The sequence below is a fragment of the Excalfactoria chinensis genome, chromosome 2, assembly GCF_039878825.1.
Source record: "Excalfactoria chinensis isolate bCotChi1 chromosome 2, bCotChi1.hap2, whole genome shotgun sequence".
Classification (NCBI taxonomy): Eukaryota; Metazoa; Chordata; class Aves; order Galliformes; family Phasianidae; genus Excalfactoria; species Excalfactoria chinensis.
Genome location: NC_092826.1, coordinates 49,336,315 through 49,351,231, shown reverse-complemented (window position 1 = coordinate 49,351,231; position 14,917 = coordinate 49,336,315). Strand labels below are relative to the sequence as shown.

Below are 14,917 nucleotides of genomic sequence, written 5' to 3'. Positions count from 1 at the left end.
GAATCACTGAGATTGGAAAAGACCTCTAAGATCATCTAGTCCAACTGTTCACCTACCACCACTATTGCCCCCTAAAGCATATCTTAAGTACCACATCTACCCATTTCTTGAACACCTCCAGAGACAGCAACTCCACTAACTACCAGTGAGGGCAGCCCATTCCAGTCCCCGACTGTTCTTTCAGAGTTTTTTTCTAATGGTAGGTTGGAAATAGTAATTCTCACATCTCAAAAACAAAACCAAAATAAACAAAGAAAAAGTTGCCATGACAAGACAGCAGATGTCCATTCCTAGGTCATCTCTAGACCCTGGATAAGAAGAATGCCTTTTGTTGTGTTATATTCCAGTTCTTCTGTGCATTTCAGTACCTTCTTCAACTACTCTTGAATCATGAAGTGATAAGGACAACCTGCTTTGCTTTTGTTGGAAGCAAACTAAACGCAACAGCCCCATATGCTGCAGGTAAGGAGACAGAATTCCCAGCAGAAGTGAGGAGCAAGCTAGCTGTCGTCGCTAAGAGATGCCCTTTTTTTTCCTATATGGGTTTCTGAATGTAGACGGATGTCTGCTTTTGCAGCTGCTTCACATATGCCCCTGCTTGATCTAGCTGAAAACACTGTGTATATCTTCCCTACCCCTTGCAGAGACTTAGAACTCAATTTCCTAAACTACTTGTGATGTGTGGTGAGCATGGAATCCAGACACATCAGAGACGCTTCCCAAGTGCCTCCTTCCAGGTCTAGGTTGCTAATTAGGAGCCTACTGGCAATCTGTTTTCCCTCTTTCCCCCGTGCTTTGATTGCTTATAACTTTCTGTGATATTTGATTGGTGCTTGGACCAAATTTCTCTGGGTAACATGTAAAGAATAAACAGAAAGAATACCACTGGATTCTATAAATATTTATTATGCCCAATTCTGGCTTTGAAAATCCAAATACCATATGGTTATCTATAGTGGCATTCCTCACTCTTCCCACACTCTGCAGTGATTTAGTAAAGAGAATAAATATATGTTTATGTTTGAAATATGGAGTCTTATCCTGATAGCTCGCTTCATAATTTTGAGCACTTTCTTCACATACAGCTGAATCCTACAGTCCTTTCTTGGGCACTGCTCCCATTGACATCATTTTGGGAACGTTGCCTCGGCCAGGGGCTGTGAGAGACTGCAGAGATTGATCCATGGGAAGTTATTTTGAAAGAAACGCTGCAGTCTGAACATTCACTGTGTTTTGAAAATGTCAGATGATTTGAGCTTAGGAAGACAAGGAAAAATGGGTATAGTGGTACAATGTGGGGAACAGAGCACCTAAGCAAATACTTAACTTCTCTGTGCCCAGGTGTTTCTCCCAACTTCAGCTCTTGTGTTATAAAGGCAGTAATTCCCCACCTTTCCTTCAGAGACTATAAATAAAAGGGTCTTGTTTTGCTCATGATATGGTTTATTGCTTATAGCAGAATTATCTTCCAGGTCATATCTCAGTTTAGTCATTTTACTGTCTAGCTGTTATCTAATTGATAAGTAGGAATCTACATAAAATAGTGTCAGAAGGACTTCAAACGATGACGCTTCATAAAAGGACAGAATGGCTTGGGTTGGAAGGGACTTGGAAGCCTGCCTATTCCTATTCCCCCTCCCATGGGCAGGGCAGCCCCCCAGCAGCTCAGCTGCCCAGGGCCCCATCCAACCTGGCCTTGAGCGCCTCCAGGTATGGAGCACCACAGCTTCTCTGGACAGCTGTGCCAGTGCCTCCATTTCTTTAAAGAAACAAAGGCCAGTGAGTGACGTTTGCTTCCCATATGCACACAGTAGTCTCAAGGTAAAGTGGAGCACAGGCTCCCAAGTCCTGAGAAGACTGTGGGAGCTGAGGTTGCTTTCCTTGCCCTGTTTTGTTATTTTGCGGTGTCCAGGACTGTGGAATTTGTGCATGTGTGTGTCAAAACACTGACGTTGTTTATAATGTAGGAAGTGGGGAAGAAATGTGTTTTCAGTTTCATCTGATATAGAATGCATGCCTAAGGTTCTCTACTAAATTGAGTTTTCTGTGCTGCTCTGATGAAAAGTGAAACTTTTGAAAGAGAAATCTGAATTACAGAGAAAGCCAAAATAAGAGTTGGATTATATTTTCGAAAAACAAAACTGTTGTTTAAAAAGTTATGAACAGTGGTATGTTTTTGTTGTTGTTGTTTTGTTTTGTAATACTGTGTCAGCTGAAATACTTTGTTAAGCATTTGTATGGGAGATTGGTAATCACAGCCTGAACCTCCTATTAATCAGCTGAGGCAAGTGTGGGGTCAGCTGTGGGAGCACAGGTGAGAGTGATGTAGCTGTGCTCCCGGAAGGGGTGGAGCTCGACTCCATCCCCTCTGAGACCTCATTTAAGGGCTGACTCCCACTGAGGCAGCATCTCTTGGAGATTGCTCACCAGTGAGGACTGCCCCAGCTTCTTCAGCCCACCACAGGTGAGTTTTCCTTTACTTATTCCTTCTGTACATTTGCTACCATCTGTATATTAACAACCAATACGGCATTACATATTTAAATTTAAAAAAAAAAAAAAATGTTTTTTATTTCATGGATATCCTTGCAATGTCCATCAGCTTCTCATTTCAATAGTGCTGTAAGCAGCAGCACATAGTCCGGTGCACTCAGACGTAAAACTACTGTGAGTAAAGCTTTTTCAAATCATCTGCTAACAAACAATAGCTTGTATGTAATATGCTGTGGTACTGTGTGAACTAACCTAACACTTTTTCTCCTACTGAGAAGGAAATAATTTCAGGACACCCCCTGCCTTATACAGTGAGTATAAACTGAAACAAGATCAAGACGAACAAGCCCCCATTTTAGATTTATCCCACTTATCACTTGTTTACCACAGCCTTAATAGCTGTGGCCTGTGAAGAATTTCTGTTTCTAACCCCAGGCCTAGCATGTGTATGTAAAGCCTGGGGGTGTTACATGTTAGCGAGGTGCTCATCTGCACTAACGCTTAGTTAGGTGAGCAAGTATCCCGTTCTCCAAGGTCAAATGCGCTGTTGAGACGACTCTTGAGGCACAATTTAGAAGGTGATAAATCTTCTGCTTATTGCTAGATGCAGTTTAGGTTTTGTTGTTTCCTCTAACAATTATTTTAAATCTTTTCAGCATAGTTTTTGAACGTCAGCTAACTTTTAAACTTAAACTGACTTTTGACAAATGCCATTTGCGTAGTATTTATGTAATGTAATATCTTACCTTTTGCAGAAGAAATACATTTCTTTTTAACAATCATGCCACAAAGTACTTTTAAGATATTTTTATTTATGTTTTTGAAGACCTCACGGTGCTCACCTGTGAGTTGGTAGAGAGATTCACCAAGTTAGTCTTTTTTGTCTAAGTTTTTCTGGAGATGATCTCCATATGCCTGAAGCACTTAGACCTGTAATTACTTCCTCGCTTACTGGCTTTTCTCAAAGCTGTTCATATTAAAACAAAAGTAATAAAACCACCTATCATAGAAGATATAAACATTCACTAAAATAACTTGATTTGTTTTGAGCAGATTTAAGAGATTTTCTAGTTCTTAATTCCCCATTTTTTCTGTTTAAGCAATTATCTTAATGGTAACATAAATAATCTCTGCCTAAAATAATTATAGCAATCATGACTTTTCTCTAGAGTACATCACTGTAATATGCCAAGAAAGGTATTTCCTCTGCGTTGATTGCAGCTATTTTCACACCTTCTTTTTAAACAACACTGAAAGCAGCAGTGTGAATTCTCAAGGTGTCTGAACACACAGTCCTTAAGCAACCCTTCAAGGGTATATCTCACAAAAGTAAACATCAGGAAACCAAAGCATAAACTGATTCTTAGCAACAAAAAAAAAAAAAGAAGATGTATCTAGTAGGTTATTTCAATAATTTTAAATTGTCTAATTTATTGAGAATTTAGAGATTGAAAATGTGAGATGGACATCATTCCAGGTAGCCAAGAGGAAAATCATGTTGCTCGTTGTTCAAATAGAGCACTTCTAGTGTCTGTTAATCCTCTGCATGGATATGCTAAAAGTCAAGAAGTTACTCACAGGAAGCATGACAGTTTTCCTTCCTTTCCAGCCTGTTGTGCACATACTAAAAACTCTGGTATGCAAACATCCTGGAGACAGTTATCTTGCAAATAAACTCTTTTAATTCTGTGATACACCTGTTGGTAAATCTCAGCTTTGACCATGAATAGATGAGAAGTGCATCAGCATTATTAATTACAGGATCCTTTGCAAATAAGTCAGTTTAGGGATAGGAAGTACTGAATTTTTAGCATGGCATTGTAAGTCTATAATCTTGGGGCCAGTGAAGATTTCAGTTTCCAGATGGAATGTCTATATTCATAATTTTGAAAACCTAGTCACTTCTTTGTAACTCTGAAAAACATGAGTATTTTTTATTTTCTAATATACTTTTATTTTTTCCTGCCTGTAAGAAGGTATATGGTATTAGATAAAGTCAGATGAATGTACCAGAGAAGTGTATGTTTCAGTATATTTTCAGTAAGAAATGATATATTGTCTTTCTTTTCCATGCTGTATCATTTTGTTTTTCTGAAATAATCTTTTTGGTATTTTTTCACACTTGGCTTCACAGGGTGAAACTTAATAAAAAAAAAACAAACAACAACAAAAAAACCTATGATGCACAGTAACGTTTAAGCTGTGAAAGACTCTTTTGCAACACTAATCATGCAACTGCCTCTCAATCTTAATGTGGAAATGGTTTTTAACTTCAGCTCTCATATACTAGAGTGATATTTGTGCTATGAGAATGAGACAAGAAACTACTAGATACCTAATTCATTAAATTGCATGTAATCAAGCTTCCATGGTAGAAATGGCAGTACAATTTTAATATTTGCTCCACATTGCTGCAAACCACAGTGTAATCTATCTTCTTCTCCATCTGTCATCTCTTCTTCCCTTCCCTCCCACTCTCACTGTAGTGACATGAAATTTCTTTCTTCTGCTTCAGCATGTGAAAGCTACTTTGGTTTCATTTTATTTATTTGCTGTCATCTTGCAGCTTGAATGTATATATGTTTGCCATCAGACTGCATCTCCCTGCTGTGTGATGACATTGGCAAGTGACTGCACCACCAAAAGATTCATTGCTATAGCAGATGCAGTTGTGAACGAACAATTAAATCGGCTGTTACTTTTTAATTGAAAATTTTAAGTCAGTCAAGAGTCAGTCAGTGGATAGAGCATCTGAATGCAAAAAACAAGGATAAGAGGTCATGCAGTGATACAAAAAGCCTGGTATAATTCAAAGGCAAAAGAATGCATTTTTTGATTCTGTAAATTCATTCAACAATTGTCTTCTAGCTGATAACATTTGAGTAAAATGCTGTGTATCTCAAGTGTGTTCATCATGATATATTAATTGTGAGAGTCTCAATTCTAGTATTCTAGTTCTAAAAAAAACATTTGAAGTGTAATTAGACAGGATCTTTCCTGTTTCCTGTCTGGAAATAATCAAAATGATTCAAAACCTCAGAGAAATACAGTGGATATGAAAAGAAGTAATGCACAGTTATTATTATTAAATTTTAGTAGGCTTAGTCTATATTGAAAAACAAGATTGTTATAAAGAGTTCTGGGCAAATAATGATATAATGTGAAAGTGTAGTAGTGCAAATTAGTGAATAATTAAAAACGCACACACAAAAAAAGAGGAAAAGGCTGAGATTTCTTTTTCACAAGAAAAAGACTTTTTCAAACTTTTTCATGTTTGTGACATGACTGAATGTTCTGTGCTGACTCTTCCAGGCAGCCAGTAAATATTCTTTTCCATATGCACATGATGAGAAAAATGGAGCAGAGGTTAACACCCCCAGTTCACCAGGGACTCATGTAGCCTCTGCACACTGTCAGAATGCAAAGGAATATATACAGTTATTGTGAAATATGGAATTATGTCAACACTGAGAAGCCAAGATTTCCCTTCATGGGCTATCATCTAAAGGAAAAGACATGGGAGGATAGAATAGGGTGCATGGCTTGATGCTCACATCTGCTCCAGTTCATTGCAGCTACAAATCAGGCTGCTTTGCCCTCATATTCCTTTTCTAATCTTGACCAATAATTTATAATTGGTATCAGCTGATGATCTGTCTCTCTCTTTCTACAGCAAAGTGAGTAAATCAGGAACTGTATCATCCTATTTTTTTTACTGTTCAAGAGATGACAAACGTTTGGAAGACAAAGATCTCTTTTAATTTTTAATGCTGTCCCTGAAACATCCACCTAGTCCATCTGTTCTCTTTATTTCTGGCATGTCTTTAGTGATGGAACACAAAGTGTTCTGAAGCCCTGCCTCACTTCTGTGTCAATTTTGACATCAGTCCCAAGCTTTATGACATTTCCTACAATGGGAAGCAGATTCAGGGACTGATGCTATAAGGTTAAATAACTTAATTGATCAACTTACTCTACATGCTGATCTCAATGACTTCAAATCAAGAGTGAATAAATTGTACAGTATGCAGCAGAATAACAAAGCCTGTGGATTCCCGTGAATTTGTCTTTCTGGATCTTTTGTGTTATCACATAACTCATTCACTTGCACACCTTATGTCAAGTTGTAAACCTTGTTCTTTCTGGAACAAATGGAGCTAAACATTCCTAAAGGAATCCATATGAGCTGAGATACAGCTTTGTTAGTTGCAAGCAGTATCATGATTTTTTACTTGATGTATCACCTTTCCTCAGGTCTGTACTCTGGCTCAGGGACTCAGACCTTGGAAAGGAGTCAGAAATAAAACATATGCTGCCTCATCCCTTGTGAACTCCTTCCTCATTATTGACCGGACCTTCTATCTCAGCTATTCCTTCAGTCCTGTTTCCTCTATGGGACTTGCTCTGATAATGTTGATTAGGGATGCTTTTTGCACCATTCACACTCTTCTCACTGGGAGCACTTCAAGTTCTAAGCAGGTTTTTCATGGCATGCCCTTCAATTTTGTGTATGTCTGCAAAATGCTGATTGCACCCTGTTTAATATAGGATGTTAATATTTTAACCTTGTAAGGAGTGTTAAGGGGGAAAAAAAAAAAAAAAAAAAAAAAAACACCTCATAATAATGGTGATAGATGCACCTCAGATAAAAACAAAAAGAAAGGGCAAAATAAGGAATTGTAAGATATAGGAATGTAAATAATACAAGTAATTTTACTTTCCGGTAGAAACTGCAACATACATTCAGTCAGCAACCCAGTGAGGTTAAAGGGGAATTAAAGTTGAGCAGGAATATTTTTAATAACGTGATGAGAAAAGCTTTGGTACAACTGAAAAGTGGATATTTATTGATTAATAAAAATTCTAAGAATGTGCTATGATGGTCTGGATACTTTGCCCTAAGAGTAACCTGATTCATATAATGCAGGTGCCACAAACTAAACAAGAAGCAACAAGTCTACGAGTATCAAGGAACAAAGGAAGGGAGTAACGATAGATCAGTCTCTCTAGGTTTTATAGCTTGGATATGTTTTCCTTGTCAACTGCAATTAAGAGGAAATTTTCTCTGCATATGGACAATTGTATAATTTCTGCTGCAGGATTCTAGTGCTTCTTAAGCACACTTCATGGTGTCATATTGATCTGATGATCTAGGCTGGATCAGCAGTTCCTTAAGATCCTCTCAGAAGTCACCTCCATTCCAAACTTTTTGCCCAACTATTTTTTTTTTTTTTTTAGGTTATTTTGTTGTTTGTTTCTTGCCACTCCATCTGCTTTTCTTATTATTATTTTCTTTTCTTATTTTCTTTTCAGCTAAATTAATTTCAGCTAACTTTTCTCATGCCTTTTAATCTAGGGATTCAAAGGAAACAAACATCTGATAGAGGGCATTTTATGGCCTGTGTTGTTCAATCTCTTGAATTGTTAGTCTGTTGTCAGTGTTTTTCTTGGCACAGCCTGGCCTCCTGCAGTACAGTGGTAGCTGAGAGCAATACAGTGGTAAAGTCACCAGTAGTCAGATGTGAGCCAGTCTTTGTTTTCATTTGGAGAGCAATAAGCATTGCAGTTAGCATCCAAAACCTTTCTAGGATTCATGCTTAACCATTTAGCTTTGTATTTTATTTTTTCTTGTTGCTATTGTTGCATTTTGTTCATGAATAAATCGTTTAGGGGTGATGGATCTGAATGATCTTTTAAGATCCTTTTCAAACCAAGCCATGCTATGATGCTAGACCTCCAAATGTGAGTTGACTTGTGAAACACAAGATTTAAGCTTAAGGAAGGGAGGCTTAGATTGGAGGTTAGGGTGAATTTCTTCACAGAGACAGTGGTGAGGTGCTAGAACAGAGAGATTGTGGATGCTCCATCCATGAATGTTTTCAAGACCAGGTTGGACTGGGCCCTGGGCAACCTGGTCTAGTATGAAATCCAGAGGCTGGTGGCCAGGCTGTAGCAAGGGGATTGGTCCCTTCCAACACAAGCCATTCTGTGATTCTGTGGTTCTGGAGGCTGTGGCCAATTGAGTGCTACCGAACCATGGCCAGGGACTAAACAGGCCACTGCAGAGTGCTGATGAGGCACTACACTTTCAGGTAAAATTAGAAGTGCTCAACTTCATTTCCTCTTTGCTCCATTTGGGTCTGAGTAATCCCATCCTTGACAATGCTTGGCCAAGGCAGGAGTCTTCCACAGAACAAAACAGTACCACAGTTGGTTCCTGTGCCTGAGAAAGGTCTTCAGCTTCCATACATCCCAGCATTGACCAGGTAGCCCCAAGTAATGCAGGGAATCTGTCTTCTCCCCTTCCATATAAATGTAGAACATTAGTCCCATGGAAACTGTTTTGTGTGCTCCATGTTAAGAAAAACAAGAAGTTACAACTTGGGATGTCATTATATTTAGTCTGACATTCATTTCTAGAATTTCACAGAAGTCCACCAAATTTAAATAAGGATGTTACTTCTGGCCAGTTTCAATGGAAATCAACTGGATGTTGGCCTCTAAACCATTGGGATTATCTGACAATGACAGAGGTGAAGGTGATCTTATTCACTTCTGTCCAGTCTTCGTGGATGTTCCCATCCCTGCCACTTGACAGGGATAGCACTCAGATATTTTTGAATTAGGAATAGGTAAGTGGGTGCAGATGGGTCCTCTGTGCTCTCAGTGAAATGTTTTGGGCACTCCAGCTTGAACCGCAGCATTTCCTAGTGGCTGTGTGCCTTTATTCTGTATTGAGGATAATCTGGCTCTGTAGAATGACAGTAATTTACCATGTCACTTGCCATAATAGAGGGAAATATCTACAGTTGAATGAAAAAAAATTGGATGTGTCTTTTATTTTCTGTGGGTGCATTATATGCTGGCTCTAGAATGAAATAAAAAGCAGTATGAAATGATGATCTGTTTGTGCTCCAACCAGTGAAAGCTGAAAAGAGCAAAATGTGTTGAAATTGCATGGAATGTCAGCCTCTTTTCAGCCCTTTCTTTTAATTAAGAGTATTGTGGAACATATCTGTATGTCTTTCCATAAACAGCTAGCTGTCATTCACCACATATTTATGAGAGTTATGGCCAGATTGATTTAATTGTGAGTGTTTTGCAGTGATCAGTGATTCCTGAATTAGTGCTTTGGACAAATCCATATACAGTATGTGTGTAAATGAGAAGCAAGGGAAGAATGTACATTCTTGTGATAGAAAGTCTCTTTTAAGAACCCAGAGTAAAATAATCCTACAGCTGAAGCGTCCTCTGCTCTCTTCAGCTCGTTTTGGCTCTGCCCCTGTTCAGGATCATGTTCCCATTTTGACCTGAAATAATTTGTCCTGTGGATTGACTTGTCATTCCCACAGCCTTCAGGGGCTGGCACGTGCTTCACCATGGGTGTGGATGGGAATGTTCTCACTTCCTCCCTGGCTGTGCAGCTTTAGCTCTGCTGCACGGTTAGAACTGCAGGACGCGGGCAAAGCAAGCTTTATGTTATACTGTCACGAGTCTGGCAGTAGCACAAATGAGTGCTTTGCGTGATAGCTGCTAAATCCCTGCTAAATTTTATGCCTTGTGTGCGCTGCCTGGGGCAACCTGGAATTTGCCCTTTCCTAGAGGATCAGTGATGATGAACAAGAAACAGTGGGTGCTTTAAAAAAAGAAAACTTGGTATAAACTGGCTTTTTACGTATTGCACATATCTGTAATGTTTTAATGTTGAATGGCTTGTGCAAGCAGTGACATACCAAAATCTTGCCACCTGCATTTAGTTTCAAATAGCTGCACTCCCTCTGCATGCACAGCAGTATTTGGAAAGCAAATGTTTGGTTAATATGTGGTTAAGCACTTTTGCAATACAGAAAGTGTTCTTCCTTGCAAGCTGTCTGTCCTGAGAAAGTGAAGTGTACTTTTGGTTTTTGAATTAATGCAAATGTCATTTGTAAGCAGTGATTAAGATTTTACAAATACTTCAGGAGCCTTTTGAACTTGTATGTTGGGTTGGTCAATGCATGATAAATATTTTCATAATTACCTCTCTGGGCATTTTTGCTTCCCTCTTCCTCTCAGTTTTTTACTTTTCATGACCAAAATTCTCTCAAAATGCAATTGCAGGTATCTTGGATAAAACATATGGCGTTTGACAGTTATATTAAGGAAGCAGAGGATTAAGAGTGGTCATGCACAGCCCTGTGGACATTAATATTAATATGACAGTAAATCCCTATTTTGCTTTTCTAATGTTCCTTGCCTTCAGTTTGCGGGTGAGCCTGAGGTAAGGAAAGGACTGAAGGCAGACCTACTGGCACTTAGCAAACTGTGTACTTTGCCCTGAGGATCATATCTAAGCTGCCTTTGGAACCAACTTCAGATTTGACTTGCCATTTGAACTGTCAGGGACAAGTCACACCAGCTTGAATAATGACTGTTGAGCACCATGTGTCCAGGAAGGTGTTGGCTGTGTCTGCTATGGGGTCCACAATCCTTGGATCCTGACAGGTTGTGTTTGGATCCTTGAACAGTGGAATTACAGAGGCAGACATTTCATCCTAAGTTCAAAGGCAGAGGGGACAAGGGGCCTCTTTCAGTTGTTCCTAGTTGCAACCATTATTGAGATCCACTTCCAAAAGCAAGCACATATGTAAGGCAGTCTGATTTCTTGTCTTTGGCATCCTCAGTTCCCACAATTTTTTGGGTCACAGAGAGGATACCGTTGATAAACAGTTGTATTTGCTCCTTCACAGTACAGCTTGTACTGTAGACTGGCAGTCTTCAGTTTTCAGGGACTGTGCTTGTGATTCTTGGGTTTGATTTACCTCCAACCTAGTTTATGATGAAACCAATGGGAATTGTGCTGTACACATCTGTGGTGATGAATTAATTACTCCTTAATAAGAGATCCACTTTGAAATGTTAGATATCTCAAAAGAACCAAACAAGATGAATGGAAAGTTTTAGACACTATGCATCTCTTCCTTAATTTATCACTTATAAATTCTTAATACATTACCTAACCTATGTTACCTAGTTTTATGAACTCAGTTCATTAGAGAGCAGACAGCTACTATCAAAAACCCCTGAGGGAACTGAAGGAATCATGGAATTACAGGGCTTGGAGGGGACCTCCAGGGGTTGTCAAGTCCATGCCTTGTCTCTGCTAAAGAATGTTCCATACAGTATGTTGTGCAGCATGCAGTGAATGGATTTGGAGGAACTTGTAAACTATGGCAAAAAATATTTTTGAGTATTTTTGTATTTTTTTATTTTTTTCTTTAATTATCCAGTATGAAATCCAGCTTTTTACAAGGCTTTGTTAGGATTGTTGGCATTATCATTTAACATAAACTTAACATTACATTATGTTGCAGGTAGATACGGAGCTAATCTGAATTCTTAAGACAGGATTTTTCCCAACATCATTGTTTTTAACAAAATACTAAATATTTCAAGTTCAAAGATTATTGGTATTCATTCTCTGCATGAAGTTGTTTGGGTTTTTTTCTGCTTTGGTATTACGCATATTGCTTTCTACGTGTATTACTGTGTACTTTATTCTATTGAAGTCATTGCTTTTTTAATTCCAAATAACTCTGGTGCTGTGCTGTTTTTATTCTGCAAATCTGAAATAGCAAGGAAGGTACCCTTCCTAAGGAGCGAAAATGGACCTGACATTGCAGAATCAATGATTCACTGTTAACCAAAGCTTTGTGTATTTGGTAGAAAAAAAATAGTAATTCTAATTTGTGAGCAATTGTTATTCTGGAAAGTGGAGAAAAATATAATTATTTTCAGAAAACCCAAATGCTATTTCGGGAGCATCAAGGAAGAATATATTGTTTAAATAATGCTCGCTTCAGTCCTCCAATGCATTTGCATTCTCTCTGGCTGTGTATGAAATAAGAGAGCAGTTTTATGCTGCATGTCCACAGCTATGTTCTGTGTTGACGTGATAGAACAGTTTCATGTAGCTGCAGAGCAACTCTTGCCATCTGAATTTTAGTCATTGTTCGTTGTCTTAAAAATTGTGTAAGTTTCAGCCAGAGGTGTCTATTGCAATTAAACTCCCCTGGTAGGTAAATTCTGTAGTCTGAGTAAGCAGTGTTGTGCTCTATCCATGCCTGGTTCATTTTCCTCTGATTCTTAAAGCAATTAAAATGAACGATTTCTTCAGGAGATCTCTGGAATTGGTTTGCTGTGTTCTTGGTTTAATCCCATCACAAGAGAGCCTCCTTTGGAGGGACGAGCACAGTGCATAGGCTGTTATCAAATGCGATGTCTGACCATGTGTGAATGCGCAAATAAAGCGAGAAACATTTGTGGAATTATTGCAGTATTTACTTTTTTCTTTTTTTGTCCTGCCAGAGATAACAAATGGGAATAACTGATTTCTGGTTTAGCTGATGCTATGAAAAAATTGCTTGGGGTCAAATGAAGCAGTTTATTTCTCTGCTTTATAGAAGAATATGCATTTCTCCATTTTCAAGTGATCTTTTGTTTCCTTTTTAATTATCACACTGAGGTCAATTTGTTTTCTTTTTCATGGGGAGCTGGGGACGGCGTGCATTTGTGAATGGTTCTGAATAAGCTATTCATTTGCAGGGTTTCTCCCTGTTCTGTGGTTAGTATCACTGCTCAGCCTCTCTGTTGCCAGCCTGAGCTGCACATTACATCTTTCACAACAACACAACTTAATGATTTATTTTGAAAAATCAGAGGCACTTGGTTTGGGTTAGTGGAAAGAAATGTGAGTCGTGACAGAGGTGGTGCTCCTGCAGGGTCTCCTTGTTCTGGGGGTGCTAAAGGAGGAGGAGAACCCAGCCTGGCTCTGCGGGAGTACAGTGTGAGCAGGGAGAACCTGGTATAACTCCATAGTGCTGGTTATGAAGGCTTTTAACGTATTTGTAATGGAGTGGTTGAAGATGACTGATTTGTGCCTTAAGTTCAGATGTGGTGCAAAACTAATTTTAATTGGGACCCCATACCTGTGTACAGAAAAAGTCTGCATGTAGGATATCCTTTTTCAGTGCAGCACTAGAAAATTTATACTTTCCTAAAACTAACTCTGCTTTCAGTTTTTTTTTGAACTTATTCTAAAAAAAAAAAAAAAAAACAAAAAAACAAAAACACCCATGTGATACTTCATAGAATCAAGAATTCAGATTTTGTTGGCACATGTTTAGGAAAACAGCCTTAATAGGCGGCTTGTAGCATGGCAATTGGGATAAGTGCAGCTAATTCACTGTTATGGTTGTGAATCCCAGGTACATTGTTGTTGGGAGTTTGTTTTACTAAAAGCGTACTTTTCATTACTTCCTGCCAAAGGAGATGCTGTAAAGTAAGTGCCTTGACGAGGTGTTCTTCAGTGGCAGAACTGCAGCACTGCAGAATGAACTGACATGCCAAGACTGTATTTTCTGTAACATTAAACAGATTGGCTGTCCTGTCATGCACCAGATGACTCCGTGGCACATTTTCCTTGAAACAGCAGCACAGGAAAACATATAAGCAGTCCATCGAGGACTTAACCACCTCATTCTTTTACAAGCTTTACTTATTTTTTCAGTTGTTTAATTTTTTTCCCTGCTTCAGTAATACTTATGCTATTAACAAAACATTTTGAAGCTGCTTAGCTGCTGAACGTGTGACTATACCAGGTTGATCTACAACAGTAAAGAGCATCCAAGGAAGAAGTTTCTTGTTTGTAGAGTTGAAGTTTCTTTCCCTTCATCAATGAGGAAATGCTGGGTCAGCAGTAGCAATGGTAAAAATGGAAATGTAGGATCTTGGATTTAGATTAGCAGGCCAGCAAAATTCCTGATAGTGGTCATGTCCTAATCACATCAAAGGCTTTTTAGGTGCTCCAGATCTGCTAGCATGATGGTTAACTGAAGACGCTGTAGGTAACTTCTTCACACATAGCTTTTTTTTCAGGCTTCATACTGCTAACGGTACAGAAAGGGCAGAAGGGATATATATATACATATATAGAACCTGTAAAATAAACTATCATGTTTTTATACCTTGGTAGCAGGTGATAAAAATCTAGTCTACCCCACTCACCTAAACCCAAGGAGCTATACAGATGCCTCATCTGTCCTCAGAAATGATTATAGAAACAAAGGCCTAAAACATGTTAAAATCAGAACTGCGTTAATGTCATGATTGGCAGGTACATAATGTACACATTGAAATCATTAAAGTTGTAAAATCTCATTAATAAAAGTTGGAAGACTACATATGTCCTCTCATTAATAACAGTTGAAAGTTCAGTAAGTACTTGTTGCGGCTTAACAAACCATTCATTGTGCCACTGAACCTGAATACATGTTCTCCATTTTAAGAGTGAAACAATTTCAAACACTGCATCCAAAACCTTGAAGTCATATTTTCCAGCATAAACAATTAAATCTACATAGCAGAGTAGTGATACTCCCTCTGT

At 38.6% G+C, this 14,917-nt stretch overlaps 1 protein-coding gene across 1 annotated transcript in view; it reads left to right on the top strand.

Moving 5' to 3' along the window:
* Window positions 1-14,917, top strand: part of PIEZO2 (piezo type mechanosensitive ion channel component 2) — a 283,067-nt gene that overhangs the window by 137,357 nt on the left and 130,793 nt on the right. The gene's annotated exons all lie outside the window — the stretch shown is intronic.